Below are 18924 nucleotides of genomic sequence, written 5' to 3' on the forward strand. Positions count from 1 at the left end.
CGTTATGCCAGCCGACATGATCCAAAATGGAGAAAAATCAAATGGATAGATGTGGGCGAAACATACGCTAAAATGTCTGTTCACCTCGACTTAGGAAACGCTTCCGTCATGGATGAAGACCATGTGACTGTTACTGTGTTGCTAGTTGTTTTAAAGGCTAATCTCACACTCTATTTCATCCTGTGCTTCCTTCCTGCAAGGTGAATGCAATTTCGAAGCCTGGTTTTGATGTTGTAACAAATGGTTTCTTGAAAGAGTTCCCTTACTCGCATCTTTTCTTCTTCTTCTGTTGGTGCACTTTCTTAAGTTGAGCATGGTTACTAAAGCATCAATCATTTTCTTCTTCTTCTGTTGGTGCACTTTCTTAAGTTGAGCATGGTTACTAAAGCATCAATCATTTTCAGGTCCATTGTTGTTATAAATTTTTTCATGTCCTTTCTGTACACAAAAATTGGTTAAATAACAAAAACTCTTGCACTTTGTTCATGCTATGCTACTTCCTACGCAAGACATCCACTCCCTTTAATAATTTAAATTAATAAGTGGCTTTACTATGGAACCATGAATACTGGTTTGAGTGAAGAACAATTATTTTGCTACATGTATCTCAGATCAAAGATGGGTGAAGAGGTGTGGTTGCTGATTGCATTGGCAACATCTGAGACACTAGTGATATATAATATCTATGTATATGATTGGGAAAATAGCAACGATTTTGATTATAAATTAAAGTAATTTCAGCATTGGTGGCAAGCATGAATGCAGCTATGCTAGTGTATCTCTTAAAACTTTAGTATTAGATGCATTGGTTGATATCCTGGTAAAATGAGTTTTAGATGGTTACTTAGCTACGCTGATTTTTTTAATTATTTTCCGTTGAACGATTTTTTTTAATGTTATTTTAATAAATGAGATAATATTTTTATTTTATTAATAATAAATATAATAATATGAAATTATATAAATATTATTTAAAATTGATAGATAAACAATTCATATAGATTATTTTATATAAATCTATTTTTTATTTTCTATTTATTAAGTAAATTATATATTTATATAAAAAATAAATTTAATTTTAAATATTCTAGCACTTTGCATATACAATTCAATTGATAATTTTAATTAAATTATATTATTCAAATAACTTTTACATTTTACATGTTAATTACTCATTAAAAATTTACCGTAAAATTTTAATAAGTAATTAGCATGTGTTTCTTCCTAAAAGATCATGAATTCAAAATTATAGAGATAAAATATGTGCCTTCTTAAAATTGACGTGTGGAAGTGGGTCCCTTGTCCCACAAGAAAAACGTCTTATACACCTTAAATTTGGGTAATAATAATAATAAATAAATAAAATTTATCTTTTAATATCATTTTAAAAATTTATGGAAAATTTTAATCCTATCATCCTATTGGTCTATTTCTCTTTGTTTCCTTTTACGGTCAACATTAATGGTCTCTTCCATTTTCTTTTTATGAATATAAGATGAAGTAAGGTTTGCTTAAGAATAAATTAAATATAATTTATGTTTTATTTTATATATATTATTTTTAAATATATTATAAATATTAGAAAATAAAAATTATAATTTAATAATATTTGAAAATAATATAATATTATTTAATTAAATTTATCTTTTAATAGCATTTTAAAAATTGCTAGTAAAAATTTATGGAAAATTTTAATCCTATCTTCCTATTGTTCTCTTTTTCTCTTTGTTTCCTTTTACGGTCAACTTTAATGGTCTCTTCCATTTTCTTTTCATGACTATACGATGAAGTAAGGTTTTCTTAAGAATAAATTAAGTATAATATATGTTTTATTTTATATAACTTATTTTTTAAATATATTATAAATATTAAAGATAAAAATTATAGTTTAATAATTTTTTAAAATGATATAATATTATTTAATTATAATAATATATGTCTAGGAAGTTTTAGTTTGATAAAATGTATATTTTTATTGTTTTTATTGTTATTAAACTTGTGTAATTAAAATGTTTGAAAAGAACTAATATTTAAAAATTTCATAGCAACTATTTTTAGAAATTATTATAAATATCGAATCATTAAAATTAAATATTTATTATAAATTATTATAAATATTTGGAAAACAAAATGTAAATTTTATTAGATTTTTAAATCTTGTGTTACAATTTAACTTGTGACTAAAAATCAAATTGATTTGGATTTGAAAATAAATTATAGATAAATTCAAACTAATTAACTTGTGAAGATGATTTCAAACTCTTGAGGTGCATTAGAAATATAGAAAAACATTTTCCCATTAGAAGGAGCATAGGCATTCATGAACATCACACTACAACAAAAAATTGAGGAAAATCAGTTTCCCATTAGAAGGGACATAAGCATTGATGAACATCGCACTATAACAAAACCATTAAAGAACACAACAACTTGACATATGATTAATCAACATGAATGTCAAAATATGACATAAAATTTGATGAAGGTCATAATCCAACATAAATACCAAAATGTGAGAAAACATGTTTTAAATGTCACATAATAACAAAACCCTGAATAATAATAACAATACATCAGAAAACATTAAAGATTTTAGGATGTTAACATAAGTCAACGAAAGTTAATTACATATACATAATAATTAAAATAATAATATATTAAAAAATTAATAAACTGCAAACACAAAAGAAATATTCACATTAAACTAATTGCATACCAATAATTTAATTTCAACTTATTACATTTAAGTTATTATATTATATTTAATTACCACATATTTTAGCCGAAATGATACATATCAACCATATTTATGTATGAAGAGGTTGTGAAACTAAAAGGGTTTATAATATGGTCATATATATTATGATAATCATTTTTATTGGCTTCTATTGATTTGCTAGGTTCTTTAATGGTTATATCGATTTGTTAGGTTGTAATACAACACTCAATATAGGTTATAGGTTATGTTGTTTATATATATTGTGATGTTCATCTTGGGTCACTTACATATTAATTTGGTGCTTTTCTCAATAGTTTAAGTCTATTATAACATTCATATCTCTTATTTATATATATATATATATATATATATATATATAATTTTTTATAATTATGGTATATTAAAAGAGTAATAAATTTCATACCAACCATTTTCTTTCAACTTCTCATATTTTAATTATTAAATTATATTAAATTATTATAAATTTTAGCTAAAATGGCACACATTTACCATAATGAGATATGAAGACGTTATTAAATTAAAAGTTTTATAATATGGTTGTATATATTTTGATCTTTATTTTCATTGACTTATATTGACTTCCTACTTTCATTAATGGTTATATTGACTTGTTAGTTTGCAATACAACATTCATCATGGATTATGTTGCATTGAGATATAATATGTTTATATCTATTGTGATGTTCAACTTGGTTGGCTTATATCAACGTGGGGATTTCTTCAATGGTTTTTCCCTATCTTAACATTCATGGAGGGATTTTTTCACTTTGCAACAATCCATAAGGGTTTTATTGCATTGTAAAGTTCATGGAAGATCTTTTTTGGATTGTACCTTCATGATAGATTATGTCATAGTGTGACATTCATTTCACTAACTTTATGTCAAATTAGTATGTTCATTAATGGTTTTGTCACATTGTAAATTTCATGAAAGCTTGTACCACATTCATTATATTATCTAATGGTTATGTGTATTACATGGTTCATAGTATTCAATTTTTTGTGGTGAATAATAATATAATTATGTTTTCTTTTCTTATAAAATATAATTATTTCAAAATCAAATTAGGTTGCTTAGATTTATGAGATAATTATACCTTTATATATCAAACTTATTACAAATGAGATTGTGTCCTTCTGCAAATAAGTGAGGCACACCAAGAAATTCTACTCAACATCCATGTCTTGCAAGTGTAACTCACAAAACTTTACAAAAAAAAAGGTAATTGTTCTTGCTAAGAAAGTTGCAGACTTGGACTTTCCTACTAGTGATGAGGAGGAAGGTTACCATACAACCATTTATGTAGACTCTTCCATAGAATAATTGGTCAATATGGATATATTATTGGCTTGGTTTCGCAAGTGGCAAGCCAATATCCATAAGAATGTTATCTTTTTCTTTAAATTATGAAAATACATGCCTAGATTTTATGTATATATAAATAAAAATACTAATATTATAAAATATCACACATTTATAATATTATAATTTCGTATATAATTATTACAAAAAATACCAATTTTAATAAATATTATTAAATAGTAACAATAAAAAATTAAATTGTAAATACTAATGTTTTGTAATAATTTTCTTTGTAACTAGAGGAATCAACAACTCGGCCTATTTCGTACTTGATTGGCATGAAGTCAATTCCAATTTCTACCGCTATAACCTCTAGTTGAACCATGTCACTCCTAACATGCATCTCATAGGTAAAATAGAGGGCTTTGAGCCTGGAATCTCTTTGAACAGAATACTTCATTTACAAGGTGATTTCTAATTGAGCCACTCCTAGGGCTATCTCTCTCTCTCTCTCTCTCTTTCTATCAGTGGTGCATAGGTCCTAGAGATTGGTGACCACTACATCCATAGAATGTATGTACTGGGAAGATCCACTTGAATGGATCACTTCTTGCTAGCTCAACCATGGAACTTGATCCCGAGAGTATCGAAAGAATTGAGCTCATGACCTATAAATAATAAAGGTGGTTTAACGATGGGGGCTCGACCAATTAAGATAACCCTCAAGGATGGGGGCAACTAATATTATGTATTATTATATTAGGAGTTTAATAATGATTATGTTAACAAAGACATCATGTAAATCTAGAATTATTAAGTCACGGACACAATTAAATTAATTATCCTGTAGATAATTTGAAAATACTCATATGTATTTTTCCATATATATTTTTTTCATTTGAAGTAACAATGTTATTGATGAGACCTTAATGGGGGTGGGTGAAAGAAAGGTATGGGGCTTCGCTCCTATGTGGTGTAATTAATAATATAACTACTATATAGGTATCCTCTAGCGGTGATGCCAAGTGGTGAGAGATGGCTCAAACCCTCGAGAAGCAAAGGTTTCATTAACTAGGAATGATGGTTAGTGGTTCAAGCATTTTCTATAGTTGTGGTATGGGAGGATGTGAGTGTGGTTGTAATGAGATTGATAATGCACAGGCATGTTCCGTGTGCATTCCCTATGGTATGATTGGCTTGACCTTGCATTGTTTTAGTGGCAAGAGTTACGTAGACAGGGGGTTCAATGCTCAAGGGAACTAAAGGATGGTGTGGGATATAAGAGTGAGGAGTAGGGTCTATTTTGAAAGCTGGTCTATGATAGAAGGTTACCCCTTTTTTACCCAGAGTATGCATATGTCTATGCATATAGTTGTTTGTCCCAAGAATTTTAACTCTCTAAGGAGTCAAATCTTCAAACTTCAATGTTTTAGGCCCCCTTACTCAATTCTTATGTGGAATTATTTAGTACAATAGCCCAGAATTTCAATCTCTGCTATTGGGACTTATTCACCCTTTATAAACCTTCATTAACCCTTAAGCCCGCACATTAAACCTTCACTTTATAAACTTTCGTTATAACGGACTTAACACATAAAAATCTCATACCGGAACTATTTCCTTAATAAACCATTTACAAAGGAATTATCCACAAAACATACCTTTTCCACCTTTTATACGGCCTCTACACAGTTTTCAATGCTTTACCTTTATTGCAATAGGGGTATCACTCTTCCGCGGGTCACATTACACACTCCTTCCACTTTCCCGATATGCGATCAACCTCCAGAACTCAAAACATATTAACTGCGCCATATAAACCTTCTTAGGTCTGCTTCTTATCGCTCCTTCGCACTTTACCACAATACAAAGGAAAACACAGAAAATACACGCTTCGAACCCTTAAGCTGGGTCTCAAAACAATTAAAACTTGCACTATAATTATCATCAGGTCTGGCTCTCACCTTAAAGCCTTATAACTACGCCACTTTGATCTCCGATTAGCGATCGACGAATAGATCGCGACCATCCATTTCTTCTCCGATCTAATGGTCAGCGATTAAACAACTTGCGTTATAGCCTCTGTTGTTGATCTATTCTTAATAGATCCGACGGTTCACCCCAATTTGCGGGTGGATAACAAGCATGGGGTTTAACCACCCGATAAAGCAATTTCCCCTTTCCACTTTACTAGTACGTGTCATGATATGTATGGGATTAGAGCCAAATACTCGATACCACTTATGGTTTCTTCGCCACCCGAAATACCATTTCGCTTATATAAATCCACCTTTCCACTGCGTTATCTTGTGCTCTTTCATTGACTGATGACCATCGATCTATTGATCCTTCGATCGAACGGTTGCCATCTAATTCCTCCATTATTCCTCCTTCAAGGTTCATCGATACTCCGTGATTGATTTGGACCATTGATCTATAAAATCTAATGGTTCCCGTGTATTTCACTTCTCCATTTGTCCCTTTTCACTTGGTTTTTATGCTATTTCTTCACTTCTTCTCTGTGGTTCGGGTTCTTTAAAAGGTTATGGGTCTTCTGCTATTTTACTGTGCACTCTTCCTCCTAGCTTAACTTTGCATGTTCCTTTGATCAATGTCACTTCAGAGCACTTCTTGATCGTTCAAATGGATTCAATGATTCCTTCGAATTGTTCTTCTCCTCTGCATAGTTCTTCAGAACTTTGCTTGCAACCTTTGTTACAGAACCTACGAATTCACGCATAAATCAATCATTACATACTTATTTTACACATTTACATAGTTCCCGAATGAAATTTTGTATATATAAATATAAAAAAGTGATTACATATCAAAGACTGTTTGTCTCTCACAAGCCTGATCTTCAAGTAACAGTGGCCCCCTCCTCCTACTCTGCATGTAGGCTTACATTTATACTAGAAAGCTCCATTGAACTAATTCTGGTTCCCCTCCTAAATCTACTAAACTGACTCCTAAATCCTCCATGTCCACTTCTAACTTCATTTAATTTCTAAAAACTCTCTCTAGTTCCTTGAATCATGAAACTGCTTTTAAGAGTTATAATTGACTTTTAACTCTTTTTTCTTTATTAACCACTAATGTTCTCCTTTACTCGAGAGCATTTACAACTTCCTCACATTATCTAATTAATTCATATTATACCCACACAAAAGCCTAAATATTATATTAATTAATCACTTAGGAATCCAACTTCCTTAAAATACATGACCCCCTATGTCTACTAAAATACAGTGATTTTACTTTGGTTGAATGATCCTGCATCAGACTCCCAAAGTAAAAAATATTCATGATCTCTTGATCATGTGCCTTCTGATATTTGTCTTCCTGGATCCCATACTTTGTTTTGTAATTGCCCAAATGCCTTGTACCTTTGTTGTTGTTGTATGTCTGTTGTCTTTTACTCCATCTTCTTCTTCTTGTCAATTAAGTTCAAACTCTGATTGATCATGCTTCCTGCTGCTACCATTTTCCTCCATTTGGACTGCTTCATCATCAGTTGCCACATTTCTTCAATCTCTGTCTCCAGTACATCCTTGGACTGGTCCATACTTTGCCACTTACTTCTACTTCTTTCTCTTTGTTTCAGGTTGTTGCTGCTATCCACTAACTCTTCAAACTGTTGTTGGTTACTTTCACTTTGTAGTTGCTGGTCTACTTTTTCTTCCACTTTTTCTCTTGCTCCAACTTTTTCTATGCTTACTGCCTCCCTATGATCCTTACCCACTTTCATGATTATTTCTGTTTGCATTGAACCATGACTTTCCAGCATTATCTCCAGCAATTGAGCATCTCTATTCCATGGATTAAATTCTTCCACAGAATCTTCTTATTTCATATTTATTTTGCTGCTCATCTGTGCCAAATTTCCTCCAGCATCTACAACAAAACCTTCATTCACAACACACTTGTTAAGATAAAAAACATAAGGCTTTTGTGCGTTATCTTCCTTTTGCAACAATTTAGTTTGCTGCTCTGTTTCTTTCTCCTTTGTCAGCACATCAGTATGTTGTTTTGAATTCTCAAAAGAACTCATGAGACTGTCAACTCGTCTCTCTTCTACATCATCTGCTGTAATGATGTCTTATTGCTCTTGTCCACTGTAGTGAACCCCTTCTTCTGAAATCACATTGTCATACTCTGAATTTTCCAGAAAATATTCCAGCAATGCAATTTCTCCATGACACTTCAAAAGTATTTCATCATCACTTATAATCCTAAGTTCTTTCTGCTGCAATAAGTCACTTGTTTTCTCATTTAAGAGACATTCTCCATCCTCCTTTACTTTACAGTTTTTATCTTCTGAAAGAAACTTCTCCATACTTCTGAGAACTTCAAAATATTGCTCATTCTCTGCAAAACACTCCTTTGTTAGTGTTCCTTCTCCCAACGTTAATTCCCTTGCATAGGTTTCTTCCTTATTAACATCTTTCATTAGATGTCCTTATTTCTTACTTTTTGTCTCAATAGTTTCCATGGCTATTTCCACTGTGCTTATCATCATAGTGAACTGATGATCCTTTACTATGTTTTCAACTAACATAGTCTCTTCTTCAAGTTTTCGTTTGATCTCTTGTTGTTTACCTTCTCCAAGAGCTATCCTTGTCTCACCATCTGCATTAATATTCTCCCTTATTTTTTCTGAATCCACAGACAAACTATCAGTCTTAAAAACATAAGACCCCATGATCCCACTTGATGTTTCAGCCATCATATCTCCTTGTTGTTCTAAATCCTAAAGCCCTTTACTTGGTTATCTGATATCTTTCCCCAAGTGTATATGAGACCTATCTATCTCATCTTCTTCTAGCACTGAATTTATATTCTTCTTGCCTTCTTCCTCCTTTATGACAATATCAGCAAATTTTCCTTCACCTATTTCACCTTCTAACATACAAAGATTGTCATATTTAAAACCATGTGACCCTTTGGCCTCACTTGAAGTTTCAGTCTTCAAGTCTTCATCTTCACTTTCTCCCAGAATTTCTCCCTGTTCTGGTTCACAAATGGACTCTTCCATTTCCAACTTAGCTTCCTTGAGTTTTTCCCTCAGCCACCTTACTTGCTTTTGTTGTAGCCTTCTCTGCAACTTATGCCACTTCACTGGCTTCTTCCTCAAGTATTCTCCTTAATGCATCGAGTTGTTCTTTTAACTCTACAATCTCTTTGTCAATTTCCTCTTGACTCATCCTCTTTCCATTTGCCTTGGCATCCTCTTTCTTCATCTTTCTTCTGTTGTGGTCTTCCTCAGAACCTTTACTATGACTATCCGTAGCCATATTCTCCTCTTCCCTCTTCATGAGCTCCTCACTCACTCACTATGAGCTGCATTAAAGGCTCTGCAACAACAATTCCTTCTTGTTGCAACTTACCTCACCAAGCTTTCCTTTATACTTAGTCTTTTGGCAAGCCTTTAGTTCTCTATCTCTGGAACCCCCTTTGAGCACTTCTCTCTGCCCTTTCTAGGCTTCAACTCATCTGCACTTCTCAAGAACACAACTGTCCTCTTGTATTTCAATCACAATGAAATACTTGGTTCTGACCACCTCTTCTTTCACTTAGAAAGTCTTACCAGCTTCCTTCATCCCTTAGCAATTCTACCCACATCCTCTGTGGAATTGCCTTTGTGATTTGCAACAATCCCTCTGCAGTAACAAGTCTCCTTCTTGCTACATATGCCTCACTAAGCTTCTCTCCTTTGAGCTCAGTCTTTTAGCATCTCTCTGGTTCTTTCCTTTGGAACCAATTGAGCACTCCTTGCTCTAGATTGCTGCAACCTTCACACCTTCTTATGCTGTCACCTGCATATCAATGTATAAACACACATTCTCAAATCAAAATAGAACATATCACCTCACCTTCAAGATCTCAGCATGATCTTGTTTCACCATTCCACCTATACCTTGAATGGATTGTCCTCTATTTCCTACGTCTGCAAGTTTTTCTAGAAATCACCTATGTGTGCCTACTTTCTGTCATATTAGAATCTGATCCTTCCTTTCCTGCATAAAAATATTTGACACATAACTTTGTTCTCAATTCTTTCACATATAATTTCTTTGTTTTGTTCTAACACCAATTGTTTCAATTACAACTCTACTCTGATAGAAAATGATGCATGGTTACCCCTGCTTTACCCACAATATGAATATGTCTATGAATATAGTTGTTTGTCCTAGGAATTTTAACTCTCTAAGGAGTCAAATCTTCAAACTTCAATGTTTTAGGCCCCCTTACTCAATTCCTATGTGGAATTATTCAATACAATAGCCCAGACTTTCAATCTCCTCTATCGGGACTTATTCACCCTTTATAAACCTTCATTAACCCTTAAGCTTACACATTAAACCTTCACTTTATAAACTTTGGTTATAACAGACTTAACACATAAAAACCCCATACCAGTGATATTTCCTTAATAAACCATTTACAAAGGAATTATACACAAAACATACCTTTTTCGCCTTTTATATGGCCTCTGCACAGTTTTCAATGCTCTACCTTTATCACAATCGGGGTATCGCTCTTCCACGGGTCACATTACACACTCCTTCCACTTTCCGAATATGCGATCAACCTCCGGAACTCAAAACATATTAACTTCGCCATTTAAACCTTCTCGTGTCCACTTCTTATTGCTCCTTCGCACTTTACCACAATACAAAGGAAAACATGAAAAATACGTGCTCCGAACCCTTAAGCCAGGTCTCAAAATAATTAAAACCCACACTATAGTTATCGTCGGGTCCAGCTCTCACCTTAAAGCCTTATCGTTGCACCACTTCGATCTCCTATTAGCGATCGGCGATTAGATCGTAACCGTCCATTTCTTCTCTGATCTAAGATTCAGTGATCAAACAACATGCATTATAACCTTCGCCATTGATCTATTCTTAATAGACCCGACGGTTCACCCTAATTTTGGGTGGATAACAAGTATGGGATTTAACTGCTCGATAAATCCGTTTCCCCTTTCCACTTTACTTCTACATGCCGTGATATGTATGGGATCGGAGCTAAACGCTCGATACCACTTATGGTTTCTTCACTTCCTGAAATACCATTTCACTTATATAAATACGCCTTTCCACTGCGTTAACTCCTGCGCTCTTTCATTGAACGATGATAGTCGATCGAATGGTCAACATCTAATTCCTCCACTATTCCTCCACTATTGATCTATAAGATCTAACAATTCCTGTGTATTAAAGCCTCACTTCTCCATTCGTCCCTTTTCACTTGCTTTTTATGCTGTTTCCTCACTTCTACTCTGTGGTTCGAGTTGTTGAAAAGGTTTTGGGTCTTCTGCCATTTTAGTGTGCACTCTTCCTCCTGGCTTAACTTTGCATGTTCCTTTGATCGATGTCACTTCAGAGCACTTCTTGATCCTTCAAATGGATTCAACGATCCGTTACGATTCCTCTAAATCGTTCTTCTCCTCCGCATAGTTCTTCAGAATTCTTCCCACAACCTTTGTTACAGAACCTATGAATTCATGCATAAATCAAACATTACATACTTATTTTACACATTTACACAATTCCCAAATGAACTTCTGTATATATAAATATAAACAAGTGACTACATATCAGAGACTCTCTGTCTCTCATAGGCCTGATCTTCAAGTATCAGTGGCCACCTCCTCCTACTCTGCCCGTAGGCTTACATCTATACCAAAAAGCTCTATTGAACTAATTCTAGTTCCCCTCCTAAATCTACTGAACTGACTCCTAAATCTTCTATGTCGACTTCTAACTTCATTTAATTCCTAGAAACTCTCTTCAGTTCCTCGAATCATGAAACTGCTTTTAAGAGTTATAATTGAATTTTAACTCTTTTGTCTTTATTAACCACTCATGTTCTCCTTTATTGAATTTACAACTTCCTCACATTATCTAATTAATTCCTATTCTACCCACTAAAAATCCTAAATATTACATTAATTCATCACTTAGTAATCCAACTTCCTTAAAATACATGACCCCCTATGTCTACTAAAATACAATGATTTTTCTTCGGTTGAATGCTCGTGCATCAGTCTACATTCCAGAACATGACAATTGTACGAACAATCTGAGTGACTTAATCAAGCCAATGTTGTACTTTTCGTCGGTTTAGAAATTTTGGTAAGTAGAGGTTTCTTCCTAGGTCTCAATTATTGTTTGTCTCTTGCTTCTGGTCCAATGTGGTTTTTGGTCAGGGCCTTGGCCCTACATTTGTATTGGTTTTTCGCTTCTTTGAGTGCCATATTTGTTTTAGGTTTCGGGAGAAGTGGATTCGAGCGACTCTATTTCACAGGTGATACTGCTAAGTCCTCCCTTTTGAAGGAAGATAGTAATTCATGGCTTATGTGATGGGTTGACAATGATTACCAACACTACGAGTATGGGAAATATGGTTATCCCTTATTCAAGAGTGTTGCATTGATGGCTAGCATCATTTTGGGGTTCTATAGTGGCCACGTTGGGAGGCCCTAGTCATATACCTTTGACTTGGATTTGGGATATTGTGGTAACTGGAACCATTGTTGGCGATCTATTTTTAGGTGTGGTTACAGTGTGAGGTGGGTGGGTGAGCACCCTCCGAAGATCTTGAAGTGTGGTAAGTATCTGAGAGGGCATGACTCAGGAGACTTGGGCACTCTATATACTTGGTGCACTGACTACATTGAAAATATGAATCACCTAAGGGGTCATGCTTGGTGGGGTGTTAGCCATATGGGTGCAGCTGGAGAAAGGACAAAGGAAGTAGAAGGGAGTGTGGATGAGGACGGTGTGGTCACCCACAATCACACCCAGTCTCTATGTCAAGTGGTGTAACCACCCTCGCTTGCCTCGATTGTTGATCAACTTAAGGATGTTGTGGCAAGTTTGGATGCTATGCTTGAACAACGGTATGAGGACCACAATGAAACCATAACATATACAAAATATGTTCAATTTAGCCAAGGTGAAATTCTGGATCGTCTCACCTCTATGCGTTGGAGCCATCGCAGAATTAATGAGCAACTTGATGAAAGAAAGGTGTGTTTGGATCACGTAGATTACCATGTGAACAAAGCTAATGGCCACCTTGTGGGCCAAGGTGTTGCTTAAGAACTAAATACTCCTTTTTAAATGCCATCTACTGGTTTTTTTTAGTGTTATTATTTTTTTGGATTATCTGGATTTTTTTCTTATGGATCTCATATGAAATATGACAGTATTTTCTTTATTTTTGTAACGATCTCCTTGCTAAAAAATCCTGTCAAAGTAAAGTCGAGAGAGAAAGGATGAACTGGTCTATAATATGTGTCATTTTGCTAAGTTAATTAAAGTTTTTGTACCGACAAAAAAAATATTATTGATGAATGTCATAATGCAACAAAACGATTGAAGAAGGTATCAATTTGACATAAAGTTAGCCAATATGAATTTTACTCTATGATATAAGCATTGATGAATACGAAATCTAATATAACCTTTCTTGAAAATTGTATATATGACAAAACGCCGTTGAATGTTGCAAAGCAACAAAATCTTTTATGAGCAACACAATGCAACATAAACATTAAGGAATGTAGCATGTTTACATAAGTGAAAGAAGATAAACGTCATAATGGATATAACCATATTATATATCATTGTAACATAACCCTGGATGAATATCATATTGCAACATGACAATTTAGGAATGTAACAATTTGACATAGGTAAGTCAAGATGAAGATCATAAAGCAACATAACCATTTAGGGATGCAATGATTCAACATAACTAAGATTAGATGAATATCATAATGTGACATAACCATTGTGGAGCATAAAATATGATGGATATAGCATACTTGACATAAGCAAGTCAAGATGAATGTTGTAATGTGACATAACCATTAAGGAACATAGTAAGTTTACATAAATCAACTATAACAAACATCGCAATATGTATAAACATATTATAAACCTTTTAGTTTCACATAATGTTCATGCCTTAGTGTGTTTGAATATTGAAACGTGGTCAACCATCATAAACCATGTTCAAACAATAGTTAATCACAGTCAAATAACGTCTACATGGTTTACTATGGTAAACAATAAGCAATTATTGTAAACCATAGAAAACTATAGCCAAACACACTCAACCAAAGATAACCATAATAAAATCATGATCAACCAAAGTTGAATGTGATCAACCATAATCAATTATGGTGAACCATAGTAACGTATGTTGAATCAAATTCGACAAAACTCAATGCAAAACAATCATTGATGTACGTAATAAAGAAATATAACCATTTAGAAAACAGAAAGTTGACATAAGTCAACCAAGAAGAACATTACAATAGAGATAACTATAGTATATCTTAATGCAGCATAACTCTTGATGAATGCGACAATAATCAAGCATGGCCAACCATAGCCAATAGACTCAATGTAACATAGCCTTTAAGGAATCTATCTTAATCCAACATAACCCTTATTTAACTATGCATAACAATGGTCATTGATGAGCAATCATTGTCAACCATAATTAACCATAGTCAAATATGGTTAGTCATAGTCAAACATGTTCATCCATAATGAACCTAGTCAAACATGCTTAGCTAAATTCAACCATAGTTATAACCAAGTCAACAATAGTCAAACATTGTCAATTAAAGTTAAGCATATTTAACCTTTGTCAAACATAGATAAACATGGTAAGCCATAGTCTAACACAATAAATCATAGTAAACCATATTCAAACATGGTCAACCATATCCAATCATGATCAATCTTAATCAAACATCTTTATTCGTAATAAAACATATTAAAATATGATTAGTTGTGATCATAATCAATCACAATCAACCAAAATTAATTATAATAAAACATAATAAATAAATATCAATATAGCAATACATATCCAACCATAATCAAAACCACATTATTATTTTTAAAATAATTATCTTTAATATATTATACATAATCATATACAATTAAATATAATAAATATAGAATTATTTTTCTTGTTGGCGTGTTTGTATATTTACATCATCATTATATCATAATAATAATAATAATACTATATATTGAATATTAATTATATTATTGTTAAAATGTAATGTAAATAAATATAATAATGAACCATAAGTTAATTATTTTTTAACAATAACGATATATAAGTAGTACATTATATTAAGAAAGTAATACCAATATATTATTTGATCATATAATATTTTTTAAGATTAAAAGCTATTGTATTTCGCATTATAAATGGTATAGAGGTACGACTATTATGTTGCAAGGTGATTGTCACTAGGGTAACCATTTACCCTTTACCTAAGTGTTAGTTGTGAATTCCAATGAGTATAATATTTGAGTACAAATGTCTAGAAGGAGATATCGTAACAACAAACAAATAACAAGCTTATATTTAATGATATATTTGAAAAGGAGAAATTTGTCCACGCCAAGATTTTAGCCCTATGCGTTATCAACCATATAATAAACCACATTTGCATGTGTTTTACATTTATAATGTGTGTGTTCTATTGATATTTATATCAATAGAAAAGTATGCCAAGGCTTATAGTAAATTACAAAAAAATATTCGCTTTAGATTTCAAACAAAATTGACAACACCCTATTTGCCAAGAACATAAAGCACTTATTTCCACAAAAAAATCTATACTAATATTTATTAATGAGTAATTTTTAAGATTTTTTTGATATAGGAAAAGACAAGAAACATTGGATGACTAGATTGGGTTGTGGGCCCTACTTCTGGGCACAATTGGTTATGATATTGGACGATATTTGTCATTCTTTATTAATTTTTTCCAAGTTTAATTTGTTTTTTTATGAGGTCCTTGCTATTCCCACATTATTGATTTGTTCTAATGTGGGGATCCAATTGTGCTTAGGTCTCTTATTATTCAATCTAATCTATCCAACTTACTTTAAATGCATATTGATTTACATTTGAGTGAAAAGAAAACTCTACATCAATATGTATTTAATGAGATGAATATGATGCTCTTTCAAAATTTAAATGTGCTTGAGATCCAATCCTGAAGATCAACTAGATGAGAGTAGACACCATTAAACCAACACACTAAGCATCAATAGTAAGAAATGTTACTTGATCAATAACATTGGGGCCTCTTACACCAAATAAGAATTGTTATTAATATTAAGAAATGTTACTTGATCAATAACATTGGGGCCTCTTACACCAAATAAGAATTGTTATTGACATATTTCTTGGCAATATATCTAAATGAAAAACCACTCTAATAGAAATTGGAACTAATGATTGAAATCTTGAAAAAGCATGTTGGCAACGCTCTAAAAGATCTAATTTGAGCAACCTTATGGCTTTGATCATTAATAAAACTAATGGTTAGAATTTCCATCACTATTTACATGTTCAAATCATAGAAAAATTCCCTTACATTGAACCCAAACATACCTCTACTAACACTTGGAGCTAAACCTTAGCCACCACCAGGTCACATATAAGAAGCATTTTTATAATAATTAATATTACATACAAAATTATAACTATAATAATTTTTTTATTTATTTATATATATATTATTTATTAATAAAAATTGATACTAATAATATTTAAATATATTAAAAAATATTGATTATATTTTTTTAATAAGTATTTTGAAAATAATATTTTATGAAAAAAAACCATTGAACATTTTACTATCCAATTCTACCATTTCCATCCCTTGTACTTGGTAGGAGCGAAAAGGTGTAGTCGGAAGAGAAGGATCAACAGCCTAGATGTCGAGTTGAGAGGACGAGTGGAACATATGTTTGACGCAACCAATTACTTTTATATCCAATCTCGACGCCCATCCGTTCGGTGTGGCAAGTCACTACGATGACAAATTGTCGAGTAGGCATGCACCTCACAAGCTTGTTTCTCATCCACACACATAATGTTACGCCCACGAGCTGAGCATGTGCGACGAGCGACGAAGAGGTGGAAAAATCTCAGTTAAAGGCGACAATTTGACCATGTGTGACGAATATGTGCATTCAGTTAAACACGCCTGGAAAAAAATGTGACGACGAGTTGCAATGAGCCATCGAGAGAGTCATAAAACTGAAAATCAAAAAATCGAGTAAGTATGGAAATGTGTTAGATGAGTTTATATGGGAGTGTCGAAAAACCGACAAGTCGGTGGGCCGAGTGTGGTGTGATTAGTTAATTGAACCAATGCAACTCTTCGTGATTTTGGACTATTTACATGGTCGGTTGGCCTGGGCAGGCCGACCCATCTTAAAAATTGATGGATGCATATATATTGGAGCGAAAATTGGAGGATAAGGCATCATCTCATTCAGGCTAATTCAAGCCTACATGACTTGGACAAGCGAGAAAAAGAAGGGTGAGCGAAGGAACAGGCCGAGAGTGCAGGCGGAGCGAGGGCCGAAGTACTTGGTTGAAAACAAGAAAGAAAATTGGGTTGCATAGTTTAGCAGAGTTTGGGTATGGACAAGTTGGGGCATAACTGCACAATGAGCTCCAATTGCCATTGGGTGGACAAAACTGTGGATTGGTGAGTCGGGCAGACATACCGGACAGGCAGATGAGCGAGCGAAGGTCGGGTGGACGAGTTTCAAGTTGGGTGAATCGAGTGGGTGTTTGGACCCACGGACGAGTTAGGCGACGCGAGGAGTGGGCACTCCACCCATGGACGAGTTGCCAACAGCGCGGATGCGCATGCACGACGAGTTGACCTGCTGGGCAATCCTGCCCGAAGTGCTGAACAGTGACACAAAGTGTGGTTGGTTGAATGGAGGAACAAGTCCGAGTTGAATGAATGCGGTAGGTGACACGGAGGTGGGCACCCTGCCGAGCACCAAGATGCGGTAGGTGACACAGAGTTGGGCACCCTTGCCTGGAAGTGCTACACGAGTTTAATGAAGTACGGATAGGGTAAATGAAGGGCGACCTGGGGTGGGAAACCCTGAACGATAGGCTGAGTTGAAGTTTGGCAGTTTTGTAAAGGTGAACCTGGGGTTCCTTGCAAAGACTGACATTGTAAAAATACTTGTAAATTTATATTATTGTTATCATTTGGGCAGACTCTAACCAGGGAGTTTCCCCTCCCTTTAAAATAATATTTATCCACTATGCATATTTATATGATAATGATGATGATGAATGTTTCCGTTGTGTAAAGAATGATGAATGCTTAGTGAAATTGAAGAAAATATCTAAGTGTTTAATGTTAGGTGTAGCCCATACTCATTAGTATTGATGAAAAGAAATTGGGTAGTGGTGTCGCACATGCCTATGTGTGGTTGAAAGACTACCACGAGGATAGGGGCATGACAGTTGGTATCAGAGGTCTGGATTCCACGGGGCTTTAGAAAGTTTGACAGGGGCAAGAAAAGGGCCAAGTTGAGCAATAAGGAAGTGTATGGTCTACATTAGATCACAAAGGAAGCTGATGGAAAGTCATGCAGAAGAACCTCAAGTTGTGATGGGGGAATCTAGCATGGATGTTGAACGAGTTCTTATGGATCGAGTTGTGGATAGGATTGAGGAATTGGCTTTTGGCTTAGCTTTGGTGGAGTCTAAATATTACGAACATCGGGATATGGCAACAAGGTTGCAGGTAAAGCACACAAAATTGAAGAAAGATTTTGAAGACCTCAAAATATGATACGACTATACAGAATGGATGTATGAAAAAATAGAAAAAGAAGTCAAGGAGATTGGAGCTGCAAGGGATCATGGTTTGTCAGAAATCTTGAAGTTGTAGAAAGATCTTGATGATGCTCGAAATGAGATAGCGGTTTTGAAGAAAGTAAATGGGAAAGGTTTTGTTGGAGGAGTTTCTCACGTGAAGCTCAAAGAATATGATTCTTATGATGGGATT

This window comes from Pinus tabuliformis, chromosome 2_2, assembly GCF_031772625.1.
Source record: "Pinus tabuliformis cultivar Carrire ecotype Pingquan chromosome 2_2, CPIR1, whole genome shotgun sequence".
NCBI classification, from domain to species: Eukaryota; Viridiplantae; Streptophyta; class Pinopsida; order Pinales; family Pinaceae; genus Pinus; species Pinus tabuliformis.